Source organism: Sorex fumeus, unplaced genomic scaffold (assembly GCF_029834395.1).
Source record: "Sorex fumeus unplaced genomic scaffold, SorFum_2.1 ptg000020l, whole genome shotgun sequence".
NCBI classification, from domain to species: domain Eukaryota; kingdom Metazoa; phylum Chordata; class Mammalia; order Eulipotyphla; family Soricidae; genus Sorex; species Sorex fumeus.
In genome coordinates, this window is record NW_026606077.1 from 21,374,340 (window position 1) to 21,388,583 (window position 14,244).

The 14,244-nt window shown below is 41.6% G+C and overlaps 1 pseudogene; it reads left to right on the top strand.

Annotated features, from left to right (window-relative positions):
- Window positions 1–4,821: 4,821 nt before the first annotated feature.
- On the top strand, window positions 4,822–8,343 carry LOC130022633 (uncharacterized protein C2orf78-like; annotated as a pseudogene).
- The last annotated feature ends 5,901 nt before the right edge of the window (window positions 8,344–14,244 follow it).

Below are 14,244 nucleotides of genomic sequence, written 5' to 3' on the forward strand. Positions count from 1 at the left end.
TCATTGCCATATGCCTCAGAGACCTGGGCCCTACGAAAACAAGATGAGAACGCTATTCAAGTCTCCCAAAGAAGAATAGAAAGAGCTATGCTTGGAATATCACGTTTCACTCAAATGAAAGAAAGAATCCGTAGTTCTGACATCCGTAGACGATCAGGAATCAGGGACGCTGTCTCATTTGCCAAGGTGTCGAAAATCAGATGGGCTGGTCACGTAATGAGATTTAAAGACGATCGCTGGACTAGAGCTGTCATCGACTGGATTCCACGGGATGTCAAAAGACCGCATGGCTGCCCACCTACCAGATGGTCAGACTTCTTCGTCAAGATCATGAACGATCGGTTTGAGGCCCTTCATGTTCCCGGAGCAAACAGATGCCATTGGGCTACACTAGTACGCGACAGGGACAAATGGAGACGTTACTGGCGCCCGCTCGAAGAAATCGACGACTAACGGGACGTTAAGTGATTAAGTGAAGAAAACATACTTTGTCTCAAGTAGAGTACCAGTAGGAAAAACAGCCTATCAGAAAACCATGGTTGTGGTTTCTTTTCTTATTGTCTCTAGAACACGGTTGGCACTTGGTGGTTTTGAATGTAAACACGTTTTAGAAATGATACTTCCTATAAATAACTAATACTGGTTACCTAGGGGGATGGAAGATACATCATCTTCAATGTTTTTGTTACATTCTAGTTTGTCAGGTACATGTACGCTCTGCCTGTTAAAATAAAGAATTGATGTCTTCTAACTTGAACCAGGAGAATTGATTCTTTTGTGTGGTAAGTTGGGTAGAGGTTAAGGCATCTTGTCATCTTCACAAAGAGTTTCTTTCTGGGCTGGAGCGATAGGTTGGGCGTTTGTCTTGCCGCGGGTAGACCATTTGCCTTGCACGCGGCTGACCCGGGTTCGATTCCCAGAATCCCGTATGGTTCCCTGAACACCACCAGGAGTAATTCCTGAGTGCATGAGCCAGGAGTAGCTCCTGTGCAATGGTGCGTGTGACCAAAAAGGAAAAAAAAAAGTACTTTCTTCCTAACATGAAAGCATTTTGATAGCAGTCGAATCTGCTTTCAGATCCTAAGAAGAAATAGAAAAGTCAAGTCTCAGTTGTCTAAGTACACAATGATTTCAGTTTTGTGGAGTCTGAGTTTTCCTACATTAAAAATATTTCAATTGGATTTTGGTGATTGTTTCTGAAACATTGGGAATGACATTTTCCTGGTTGATAAAGATACTTGTCATAAGTTTTAAAAATAAATCTGAAATTTTTGTGACCATTTTTCAAATGGTCTTTTCTGCTTCTTGTGTGATTTACTGAAATTGTATGCTCTATTTAATACTTGTTGTTTGATGGCTAATATTCAGAGGTATGAATGAGAATAATAATGTCATTTCCTTGTAATTATTATATTTATATCTGCTTTATACTCCTTTAAAACATATACTGGCTACCAAATGCAATCACATGTATTATATTTTCTGCTTGTTATGTAAGTTACTGGTAAATCTACTGTTTTATGGCCTGGTAAGCTATATACTCAAAAATCACCTTCTATTCCCTTTTTTGGCTAGTAGTTTTTACTAAAATAGTATTTTATCTTCATATCGTATACATGACACAATTTCTTTTTCTTTTTTTCTTTTTTTATCAGTGAAAAACCATGAGGTACAGTTATAGGCTTACAAATTTTGTGCTTGGATTTCAGTTATACAATGATCAAGTGCCCATCCCTCCACCAGTGCCCGTCATCCATCCCCATGGGTCCCAGCATCCCCCCCCACCCTCATCCCCCCCCCCCCCGTCCCATCCTGCCTCTGTGGCAGGGTATTCCCCCTTGTTCTCTCTCTCTTCTTTTGGGTACTGTGTTTTGCAAGAGAGGCTTTGAGTGGCAATCATGTTTGGTCTATCAACTACTTTTAGCATGCTTCTCCCACCCTGGGAGGACCCTCACAACACCCTTCATTTGGTACTTTCTTCTCTATCTGAGCTTCCTTTTCACCTAGAGCCTGTGGCTGGCCTTCCATTCATGGAGCAAAATTCCTGGTACTAATCTCAGCAATTCCTGGGTGTTACTCTCCCTTTTTGTTGCTTTATGTTCCCCAGATGAATGCAATCTTTCTGTATCTATCCCGCTCTTTCTGACTCATTTCGCTTAACATGATACTTTCCATGTAGTACCACTTGTATGTAAATTTCATAACTTCATATTTTCTAACAGCTACATAGTACTCCATTGTGTAAATGTACCAAAGTTTCTTTAACCAGTCATCTGTTCTTGGGCACTCAGGTTTTTTCCAGATTCTGGCTATTGTAAAGAGTGCTGCAATGAACAAACAATTGCAGATGTCACTTCGACTATACCTTTTTGCCTCTCTGGGATATATTCCCAGGAGTGCTATAGCTGGGTCAAATGGCAGATCAAATTCTAATTTTTTGAGAGTCGTCCATACTGTTTTCCAAAAGGGTTGGACCAGCCGGCAATCCCACCAGCAGTGAAGGAGGGTCCCTTTCTCGCCACATCCGCGCCAGCACCGGTTGCTTTTGTTCTTGTGGATGTGGGCCAGTCTCTGTGGTGTGAAATGATATCTCATTGTGGTTTTGATCTGCATCTCTCTGATGATTAGTGATGTAGAGCATTTTCTCATGTGCCTTTTTGCCATTCGAATTTCTTCTTTGCGAAAGTTTCTGTTCATTTCCTCACCCCATTTTTTGATGGGGTTGGGTGATTTCTTCTTGTGGAGTTTAACCAGTATTTTGTATATCCTGGATATCAACCCCTTGTCGGATGTGTACTTGGTGAATATCCTTTCCCATTCTGTAGGCTGTCTTTGTATTTTCGTCACTGTTTCTTTTGAGGTGCAGAAGCGTCTTAGTTTAAGATAGTCCCATTTGTCTATCTCTGTTTTCACTTGCTCGGCCAGTGGCATGACATCTTTGAAGATACCATTAGCTTCAATATCATGGAGGGTTTTGCCGACTTTGTCTTCAATAAACATTATGGATTCTGGTCTGATGTTGAGGTCATAAATCCATTTTGATCTTACTTTTGTGCATGGTGTGAGGCAGAGATCTGAGCCCACTTTTTTGCATGTAGCCGTCCAATTTTGCCAGCACAGTTTGTTGAAGAGGCTTTCCCTGCTCCATTTCACTTTTCTTGCCCCCTTATCAAAAATTAGATGATTATATGTTTGGGAGGAAATGTCAGTATATTCAACTCTGTTCCATTGGTCTGCAGCTCTGCTTTTGTTCCAGTACCATGCTGTTTTAATTATTACTGCCTTGTAGTAGAGTTTGAAGTTAGGGAGGTTGATTCCTCCCATTTTCTTTTTCCCAAGAATTGCTTTAGCTATTCGTTTGGGCTTATTGTTCCATATAAATTTCAGGAGTGTTTGCTCCATTTCTTTGAAGAATGTCATGGGTATCCTTATAGGGATTGCATTGAATTTGTACAGTGCTTTGGGAAGTATTGCCATTTTGATGATGTTGATTCTCCCCATCCATGAACAGGGGATATTTTTCCATTTCCTCGTGTCCTCTTTTATTTCCTGAAGTAGCGTTTTGTAGTTTTCTTTGTACAGGTCCTTTACTTCCTTAGTTAAGCTGATTCCTAGATGCTTGATTTTCTGGGGCACAATTGTGAATGGTATTGTTTTCTTGATGTCACTTGCTTCTCTTTTCACTATTTGCGTATAGGACATGGCACAATTTCTTAATAAACTTATTGTACTGTTTTCTTTGTTTGGTTTGGGGACGACATTCACTGTTGGTCAGGGCTTACACTTGGGTCTTAAGTCAATCAGTTACTGTACTCTGCTGATTGCAGATTTCATTAATATCTAAATACTTCTTTTTTAGTTCCGTGATACATATTTTTCATGATTTTTTCCTTATCTCTATATTTCCTCCCATGTAAATCACTTGAAATAGGCAAATTTTAATTCTGTGTGCACAATATTCTTAATTAGAGTTGTAAGTAACTCCTTTGCAGGAAAGCAACTTGACACTCAGAATTTAAATAACAGTCTTCCTTCCAAAAGCACATCTTGAGAAAAACTAAAGTACTCATTTTTGAGGGGGGATCAGAAACCAGGGTACGGTTGCGAACCTTGAATTCATCAAATAGTTTGAGTTATATGTGAGCCGTCGGCAATAGATAGGAACTACACAAGCAAAATACAAAACCTGAAGATTACAATGGTAATAGCTGTAATGACCCCACATGAGTACATTAATGGAAAGTATCTTCCTCCTAGTTTCTGACATTGTAGTGATCAAGGCAGAGTCCGAGCAAGAAAGTCCACATGCTTAGGTTCCATAACCTGGTAATACATAAGGGACAGCGAGATAGTACAGGAGGGGATAAGGCATTTGCCTTGTAGGCAGCCAATCCAGTTGGATCTCTGTCACTGCATCCAGTCTCCTGAGCACTACAAGGGGTCACTCCAGAGTACAGAGTCAGGAATAGCCCAAGATCACTGCCGGGTATTGGTCCAAACTCCACCCCACCCCAATCCCAATAAAAATAATGGGAAAGCTTGAACAAGTCTCTATGCCATCTCTGGACCTCGGGTTTCTTTCTTCTCCAATAACATGTTAGTCATCCTCTTAGGACTTCCTAGTTTTAAAATGCTTCCGTTCTAGGAAATAACGTAATGTTCAACAGGAGAGCAAGCTACAGGTATAGCTAGGACAAGGAGAAACTAGCTGTAAGCAACAAATCCATGTGGATGTGAACCAAAAAGAAAAAAAAAAGTTGTCGAAGATTATCAGTCTCACAGATTTTTTTCCTCACCCTCTTGTTCCTTACAGAAAATATTCAAAATCCATCTGTATTGGGAACTGCACATTCTCTGCAGCTTCCCCTTCCCGTGGTGAACAATGCAGCTTCCCTAACAGGAAGTGTCTGCAACTACTCCAGCGTTTCTACTCCAGCTGGTAGATCTGCTTGGCTCCTGCCCTCAGATTCTGGCATCTCTTTCCAACCACTCATGGGTAGTGCCTATTTTGACCAACATTCTAGCACAACAATGCTGTCTGGAGTGTCTGGCCAGAGCCAGCTATCCACGTTGTCTGCTTCCTACCCAAGTGTTTTGGAGTGGGATATTGCAGGAAGTACTGAAAAGAAGTCTTACATGGGATACTTTACTGTGACTCTCCTTGACCAAGACACCAATGTCTCTTCCATGTCTATGGCAGCTCGCTATAAGAAAACGTTAGATACCACCCACATGGTGTCTCTGTTCCCATCACTTTCTGCCAGTCTTGTTGAAAGGACACCATCTCAGTTTCCAAATCAGAGTTTTAGCCTGTCGCTTCCCTACCAGGAAGGAAGCCACGTGGTTTACTATCATCAGGGCACTCTGGGACCTCTCCTTTCTGTAGAACCTGGTCCCTGCCTGTAATCCAATGGCTCTATGACATACAAAGGATGTAGGAGCTCTGCCCTCCAAGCTTACAGCAATGCATCTCCAGAAATGGTTATGGTTCTAAAGGAGGTCCAGGCCCAAAGAACGGACCACCAGCCTCCACCTCTGGAATCTACTACTCTGTGTCTGCTCCACCCATCATGGAATTGAGTTATTGACATGAGTAAACTGGAGTGAAGGGAAATCTGGCATTCAAAACTTGGGGTCAAATCTGTAAGTGGGAAACTGTCCACAGACAGGTGGCATTTCTGTTAAATACACTGAGATTTTTAAATTTGTGAAACCTGAAATTCAATAACCTCAGTTTAAGTTTAAACTCCCCTCACTCATTTTATAGCACCAAATTTTCACACTTGACATCAGAGATTCTAAAGCAGATTGGAAGGTATGCTAGTATAAAGACCACCTAGGTTACATATAAGAAAACTTCAGTAGCATAACAAGGAATGCCACATTTTCATAGTTGATCAGTCCGCCAGTATTACCACAGTAACAATGAGCTCCATGAATTATTAGTTAATAGTTATTAACTAAATATTTCTTAAGTTATTGTTTTTGTGATTTCTGAAGACATTTAAGAACTCTTATTGTGATGATACCACATTAACTCCCCCTTACTTTAATGTACAAGATTCTGAATACACAATATACTCAGTGATCCTGTCCAAAGTTATCAAACCTAGAATCTCTACTTGAGCACAGAATTCATGATGCAGTGGTGTTTCATTCCTTCTTTAATTCCATAATTATGAACTTCCGGGGTATTTTTTTCCAGGAAAGTGAAGAAATTGACTATATGATGCTAAGTTCTGTATAGCATCTAATAGTTTACAAATCTGTCGGTTTAAAAAAAAATCTTTAGTTTGGGGGAGGCAGAATGTGGGTCACAGACAGCAGTGCTCAAGGCCTGCACCTCGCTGTGTGCTCAGGGTTCACTTATGAAGGTGTTTAGGGGCTCAAATGTGATGCTGAGGATCAAATTAAGGTCAGCTGTGCGCAGGGCAAGTGCTTTACTGACTGCGCTATTCCTCTGATCCAAGTCTCTTATTTTTAAGTACAGTTTACACAGAAACATTTTCAAATACAAAGAAAACAATGGCAACACATAATTAACAGTAAGAACTAGAACAGTTACCTCCAAACTTCTAGCTCAGGGCCTTGTCCATGATCCTTAGAAGAGCCGGTAACAATGTAACACAAAGTAACCTGGCACTACCCCCAGCTCCAACTGAGAAACAAACAGGTAATAATTTGGAGGAGATGAACATTGGGCCTTCAAAGACTCCGGATACCTACCAGTTCCCAATAGAAAACCAAGATCCTCCACTGTGCCCTTTAGAAATCCCTGATATCCACCAGCTCCTGGCCTGCATTGATCCTCTCAGCCAAGAGCAACAGCCTGGTACTGAAACTACTCGCCAGGAAAAGAATGGTAAATTTTTGGAGGACACAGGAACACTGGAAAGTGGTATTGAATATGGTGGTATTTTTGCAGACATCATGACATGGGTGGAAGATAAACAACTTCCCCAGCTCTTCGATTGCTTAAAAGACATAGATCAATGCATAGATCCACAGGTAATGAACACCACAGATACCATTACTCTGAATCAGGAGCAAGAAAATTCAGGTGGCACGAAGGGGACCTCCCACCCAACACAAAACAACAAAAACCAGACCTCTGAGCCTCTTGAGGAAGAACCCCAAGCCAAAATCCATTCCAATAACCCAGAACGCTTGCTAGGGGAAGCAGGGATTGTTTGTAATGCTGCAGTCAGGGACTAGTGTCCTGTGACCCTGGCCAAACCTAACAGCAAACCTCAGAAAGCTGCGTCCAGCAGGATCAACAAGACAAAGAGACATGGGCAGGAGAAGACAAAAAATGCCAGAGAAAACTCTAAGAAAGCTGATGACAATAAGCAGACAGGGAAGAAGGTGAAGGCAGAAGAGAAGCCCACCTTTGCCAGGATGAAACGCAAGTTAAGTCAACCTGACCTTTGCCAAGAGGCCCTTAAAAATCCCCACAGCTGCCTAGGCATGCAAATGCTGGAGTCAGTGCAAGTGTTTGATGCACTGGGGAAGAAGAGTGACCCAAAGCCTGGATCCTCTTCTTCCCGGGTCCTGGGTAGTTCAAAGAAGACCAAAGATGTCCAGCCCTCCTCAGCTGTCAAACCATGGCCAGGTGCTACACGGCATGGAAAAGGTCTTGATAAAACTCAGGTCAAAGCTCAGAAACCAAGCAGCAGTGCTGAAGAACGCTCGGCTCCATCCCAGTTTGAGCTGCCACCTCCTGGGAAGGTCAAATTGGTCCCTTTGCCTTTTCTTACCATGGAGAAGCCCCAAGCTCGACGTGTTCCTCAGAAACCACAGTTTCTGGCTTCACATCGCCCTGCTGCCGCTTACCCTGCAAGGCCTGGCTCTACCAACTCAGCTCAGCCAACTGCCACCAATTCATCCCGGCCAGCTACTGCATCTTTGTCACGTCCTGCCAGACCAGCTCAGCCCATTTCGACCAACCCACCTCAACCAGCTTTGCTGAGCTCTACTAGCCGGCCTATTTCTCAGCCTAAAACTTCTAGACCTGCTCCCTACAAGACAACAGCTAGCTCTTCTCTCCAGCGGGGCCCTCTTCCTGTCTCTGGGACCAAGCGCCAAGCTCCACCCAAACGTCAGAGTCAGTTTCTACTCCAAGACTTCTGTTTCCAACCAATTCCATGGAGAAAGCCCAATGTTCCCGAGCCAGTCATGTCAAAGCCCATCACAAAAGAGCAGAGACCAGAGCGTGAAGTTATGAAGGGGAAGGCTCAGCAGGAGCGTGAGAATGCTGCCAAATGCACCTCTTTGGGGCAAGTGCAGTTTTTTATCCAGAGAGAAAAAGATATGGACATCTCTCAATTCTATGGCTATAAGTAGCTGGAATTGTTGGTGCCACATTAGGTACCAGATGGTTGCCTTAGACAAATACTTGAAATGCCATACACATTTTATTTATTCTGATATATATATATATATATATATATTTTTACATTTTTCCCTTTATTTTTTTTTTTTTTCAGTTGTAGATTTACAATTTTTTTGTGCTTTGGTTTCAATTATACAATGAGCAGATACCCATCCATCCACCAGTGCCCATTTTCCACCACCATGGATAATATCCCCCCAACCCCCATCCCCCAATCCTCCCCTGCCTCTGTGGCAGGGCAATCCCCTGTGATCTCTCTCTCCTTTTGGGTGTTGTGGTCTGCAAAAGAGGAATTGAGTGGCAAACATGTTCAGTCCATAGTCTACTTTCGACATGCATCTCCCCTCCTGGGAGGATCCTCCAAACATCCTTTATTTGGTGCTCCCTTCTCTATCTGAACTGCCCTTTCCTCTAGGATACCCGGCTGGCCTCTAAGTTATGGAGTAATCCTCCTGGTGCTGATCTCAGCTATTCTTGGGTATTAATCTCATACTTTGTTACTTTATATCCCCCAGATGAATGCAATCTTTCTATGTCTATCACTCTCTTTCTGACTCATTTCGCTTAGCATGATACTTTACATATTGTACCACTTGTATGTAAATTTCATGACTTCATCTTTTCTAACAGCTACATAGTACTCCATTGTGTAGATGTACCAAAGTTTCTTTAACCAGTCATCTGTTCGTGGGCATTCAGGTTTCTTCCAGTTTCTGGCTATTGTAAAGAGTGCTGCAATGAACAAACAAGTGCAGTTGTCACTTCGACTATACATTTTTGCCTCTCTGGGATATATTCCCAGGAGTGGTATTGCTGGGTCAAATGGGAGCTCAATTTCTAATTTTTTGAGAATCGTCCATACTGTTTTCCAGAAGGGCTGAACCAGTGGACATTCCCACCAACAGTGAAGGAGAGTCCCTTTCTCGCCACATCCACGCCAGCATCGGTTGCTTTTGTTCTTTTGAATGTGGGCCAGTCTCTGAGGTGTGAGATGGTATCTCATTGTGGTTTTGATCTGCATCTCCCTGATGATTAATGATGTAGAGCATTTTCTCATGTGCTTTTTTGCCGTTGGGATTTCTTCTTTGAGAAAGTTTCTGTTCATTTCATTGCCCCATTTTTTGATGGGGTTGGATGTTTTCTTCTTGTGGAGTTTAACCAGTATTTTGTATATCCTGGATATCAACCCCTTGTCAGATGTGTATTTGGTGAATATCCTTTCCCATTCTGTAGACTGTCTTTGTATTTTGGTCACTGTTTCTTTGGAGGTGCAGAAGCTTCTTAGTTTAAGATAGTCCCATTTATCTATCTTTGTTTTCACTTGCTCGGGCAGTGGCATGGCATCTTTGAAGATACCATTAGCTTCAATGTCATGGAGGCTTTTGCCAACTTTATCTTCAATGTACCTTATGGTTTCTGGTCTGATGTTGTGGTCTTTAGTCCATTTTGATCTTACTTTTGTACATGGTGTTAGGCAGAGTTCTGAGCCTATTTTTTTGCATGTAGCCGTCCAGTGATGCCAACACAATTCATTAAAGAAGCTTTCCTTACTCCACTTCACATTACTTGCACCTTTATCAAAGATTAGATGATCATATGATTGAGGGGAGATGTCAGTGTATTCAACCCTGTTCCATTGGTCTGCAGTTCTGCCTTTGTTCCGGTACCATGCTGTTTTAATTATTACTGCTTTGTAGTACAGTTTGAAGTTAGGGAGGTTGATTCCTCCCATTTTCTTTTTCCCAAGAATTGCTTTAGCTATTCGTGGGGGCTTATTGTTCCATATAAATTTCAGGAGTGTTTGCTCCATTTCTTTGAAGAATGTCATGGGTATCCTTATAGGTATTGCATTGAATTTATACAATGCTTTCGGTAGTATTGCCATTTTGACAATGTTAAGTCTCCCGACCCATGAGCAGGGGATATCTTTCCATTTCCTCATGTCCTCTTTTATTTCCTGAAGTAGCGTTTTGTAGTTTTCTTTGTACAGGTCCTTTACTTCCTTAGTTAAGCTGATTGCTAGGTACTTGATTTTCTGGGGCACAATTGTGAACGGGATTGTTTTTTTCATGTTGCTTTCTTCTCTCTCGCTGTTTGCATATAGGAAAGCCATGGACTTTTGGGTATTGATTTTATAACCTGCAACTTTACTATACGAGTCTATTGTTTCTAGGAGTTTTTTGGTGGACGTTATTGGGTTCTCTAAGTAGAGTATCATATCATCTGCGAATAGTGAGAGCTTGATTTCTTCCTTTCCTACCTGAATGCCCTTAATATCTTTTTCCTGCCTAATCGCTATTGCAAGTACTTCCAGTACTATATTGATCAGCAGTGGAGAGAGTGGGCATCCCTGTCTTGTCCCTGATCTTAGAGGGAAGGCTCTCAGTTTTTCCCCATTGAGGATGATCTTGCTGTAGGCTTGTGGTAGATGGCTTTAATTATGTTGAGGAAGGTCCCCTCTATACCCATTTTGGCTAGGGTTTTCATCATAAAGGGGTGCTGAATCTTATCAAATGCTTTCTCTGCATCTATTGATATGATCATATGCTTTTTATCTTTTCTTTTGTTGATATGGTGGATTATGTTGATTGATTTCCGAATGTTAAACCATCCTTGCACCCCTGGGATGAATCCTACTTGGTCATGGTGTATGATCTTTTTGATGAGTAGTTGAATTCTATTTGCTAGTAGTTTGTTGAGGATCTTTGCATCTGTGTTCATCAGGGATATCGGCTTGTAATTCTCTTTCTTTGTGGTATCTCTGTCTGCTTTTGGTATCAGTGTGATATTTGCTTGGTAGAAACTGTTCGGAAGTGTTTTTGATATTTCAATTTCGTGGAAAAGCTTAAAGAGCATTGGGAGTAAGTCCTCTTTAAAGATTTGGAAGAAATCACTAGTGAATCCATCCGGGCCAGGACTTTTGTGCTTGGGGAGATTTTTTTTACCATTTCAATTTCCTTGATGGTGATAGGTCTGTTCAGGTATTCCAGGTCTTCTTGGTTCAGCCTTGGGAGTCTGTAGGAGTCTAGGAATTTATCCATTTCCTCGAGGTTTTGATGTTCCGTGGCATAAAGCTTCTCAAAGTACTCCCTGAGTATCCTCTGAATTTCTGTGGTTTCTGTTGTAATGACCCCCTTTTCATTTCTGATTCGGTTTATTAGGGTTTTCTCTCTCCCTTTCTTTGTGAGTTTTGCTAGAGGCTTATCAATCTTGTTAATTTTCTCGAAGAACCAGCTCTTGGTTTCATTGATCTTTTGGATTGTTTTTTGGGTTACCATCTCATTAATCTCTGCTCTGAGTTTTATTATTTCCTTTCTCCTGTTCGGGTTGTGCTCCTTTTTTTGGTCCTTCTCCAAGCTCTTAAGCTGTGAGGTTAGGTTACTTATGTGTGCTCGCTCCTCCTTCCTGAGGAATGCTTGTAGAGCTATAAACTTTCCTCTTAACACAGCCTTTGCTGTGTCCCATAAGTTTTGGTAACTCATGTTCTCATTTTCATTCTTTTCTAGGAATCTTTTGATTTCCTCTTTGATTTCCTGTCTAATCCACTCGTTGTTCAATAGTGCACTGTTTAATTTCCAGGTGTTTGACTTAGTTTTCTGTTTTTGTGTGTGATTTACTTCTAATTTCAGCGCATTATGGTCTGTGAAGATTGTTGATACAATCTCTACCTTCTTAATTTTATGGAGGCATGTTTTGTGGCTCAGCATGTGGTCTATCTTGGAGAATGTTCCATGTACGCTTGAGAAGAATGTGTATTCAGCTTTTTGTGGATGAAGTGTCCTGTATATATCTACTAAGTCCCTTTCTTCCATTGTTTCCCACAAATGAAGTATGTCCTTGCTAAGCTTGAGTCTGGTTGATCTATCAAGAGGTGACAAAGCAGTGTTGAAGTCTCCCACTAGTATTGTGTTGCTATTGATGTCTTTTTCCAAATCTATGAGTAGTTGTTTTAAGTACTTTGCTGGTCTCTCATTAGGTGCATATACATTTATTATTGTAAGTTCTTCCTGTTGTACAGATCCTTTGATCAATAAGAAATGGCCTTCACTGTCTCTTATGACCTTCCTCACTCTGAAATCGATGTGGTCTGATATAAGGATGGCTACCCCAGCTTTTTTATGGGAGCTGTTTGCCTGTAGGATTGTTTTCCAGCCTTTGACTCTGAGTCTTTGTTTGCTTTGACTATTGAGATGCGTTTCTTGCAGGCAGCAGAATGTTGGGTTCAATTTTCTAATCCATCCTGCCACTCTATGTCCTTTAATTGGTGCGTTTAGCCCATTGACATTGAGAGAGATTATTGTTATGGGATTTTGTCCCATTGTTCTGTTAAAATTTGGTGTATTTGAGGGGCCTTTCTTACCTTAAAGTAGCCCATTTAGTTGTTCTTGTAACCATGGATTTGAGTCTATGAAGTTCCTGAGCTGTTGTTTGTCTGTGAAACTGTGTGTTGTTCCTTCTATTATGAATGAGAGTCTTGCTGGGAAAAGTATTTTTGGGGAGGCATTTATTTCATTGAGTTTTTTCACTATGTCCCACCACTGTTTTCGGGCCATGAGGGTTTCATCAGAAAAATCAGCTGTGAATTTTAAGGATGCTCCTTTGTAAGAGATTTCTTTATTCCATCTTGCTGCTTTCAGAATTTTGTCTCTGTCTAAGGTTTTGGTCATTTTGATCAGAATGTGTCTTGGGGTATTTTTATTCGGATTTCTTCTAGCTGGTACCCTTCGGGCCTCCTGAATATGGTCACAAGTTTTCTTCAGCTCTGGAAACGTTGTAGCAATGATGTCTTTGACAGTTTCTTCTTCATTAAGGTTTTCTTCCTGTACCTCTCGGACTCCAATAATTCTTAAGTTACCCCTCTTGGCTTCATCACGATCTTCTCTTGCCATCTGTTCCCGAATTGTGAGTCTCTTTTCCATTTTCTGCTCTTTTCTGGAGAGTCTCTGAACTTCATCTTCGAGCTCACTGATTCTGTTCTCAGCAGCTCTTACTCTGTTGCTGAGGCCTTCCACTGAGCTTTTCAATTCGCCTACGAGATTTTTCAGGTCTGACATTTCTGATTGCATTTTCCTCATTTCTGCCTTCAGATCCTCTTGTCTTCTATTGGCATTGGTTTCCATTGTTTCTTTTAATTCCCTAAGCATCCTAAGTAGCTCCCTTCTGAATTCCTTGTCAGAGAGGTTGTCTAACACTACAGTACTGTTGGTGTCATCTGGGCTAGACTCGTAAATATGAAAGTTTGGTGGGCTTTTGCGTTGCTTTACCATTGTGAGAGGTGTGGTTTAGTCCTTCACGTTCACTGTTGCTATTCTGCTTGATATGCAGTGTGAGTTAAGATAGGCTTATGAGTTATTGGCTACTGTATTTCTAGTGGCTGAGCTAAAATGGAGAAGTTTCCATCTAAGGAGGTAGCTTATGGTTCCTATGGCATACGTAGTGGGAAAATATTTCGTGGCCGCGGCTCCGGAAAGAGTCCCTGGCACTGGGCGAGGAGTTGGGAACGTCTCCTGTTTGGAATTGGAGCCGTTCAGCTTTGTTGCCCAGAGCTGCACCTCTGTGCCCATCCCACATATTCTGATATATTTTTAAAGAAATAAATAGATGCATATAAGTGAATAGATTAGTAATAAAAGTTCTGAATGTTGAGAGGCTTTCCACTATGGTGGTTATTTGGAGGGGGTGAAGGTTGAAGGATACATGAGAAAGAAATAGAAGTTAGAGGGGGGACAAAAGAGGAAACAGACAAGCATCTAAGAAAGAGAAACTTGTCTCAGGGTTTTAAAGCCCTTAGGAGGAGAAATTTTATGGGCCCGATGAAGAGTTGGGGGGGGGCAGAAAAATAGTATACCTGA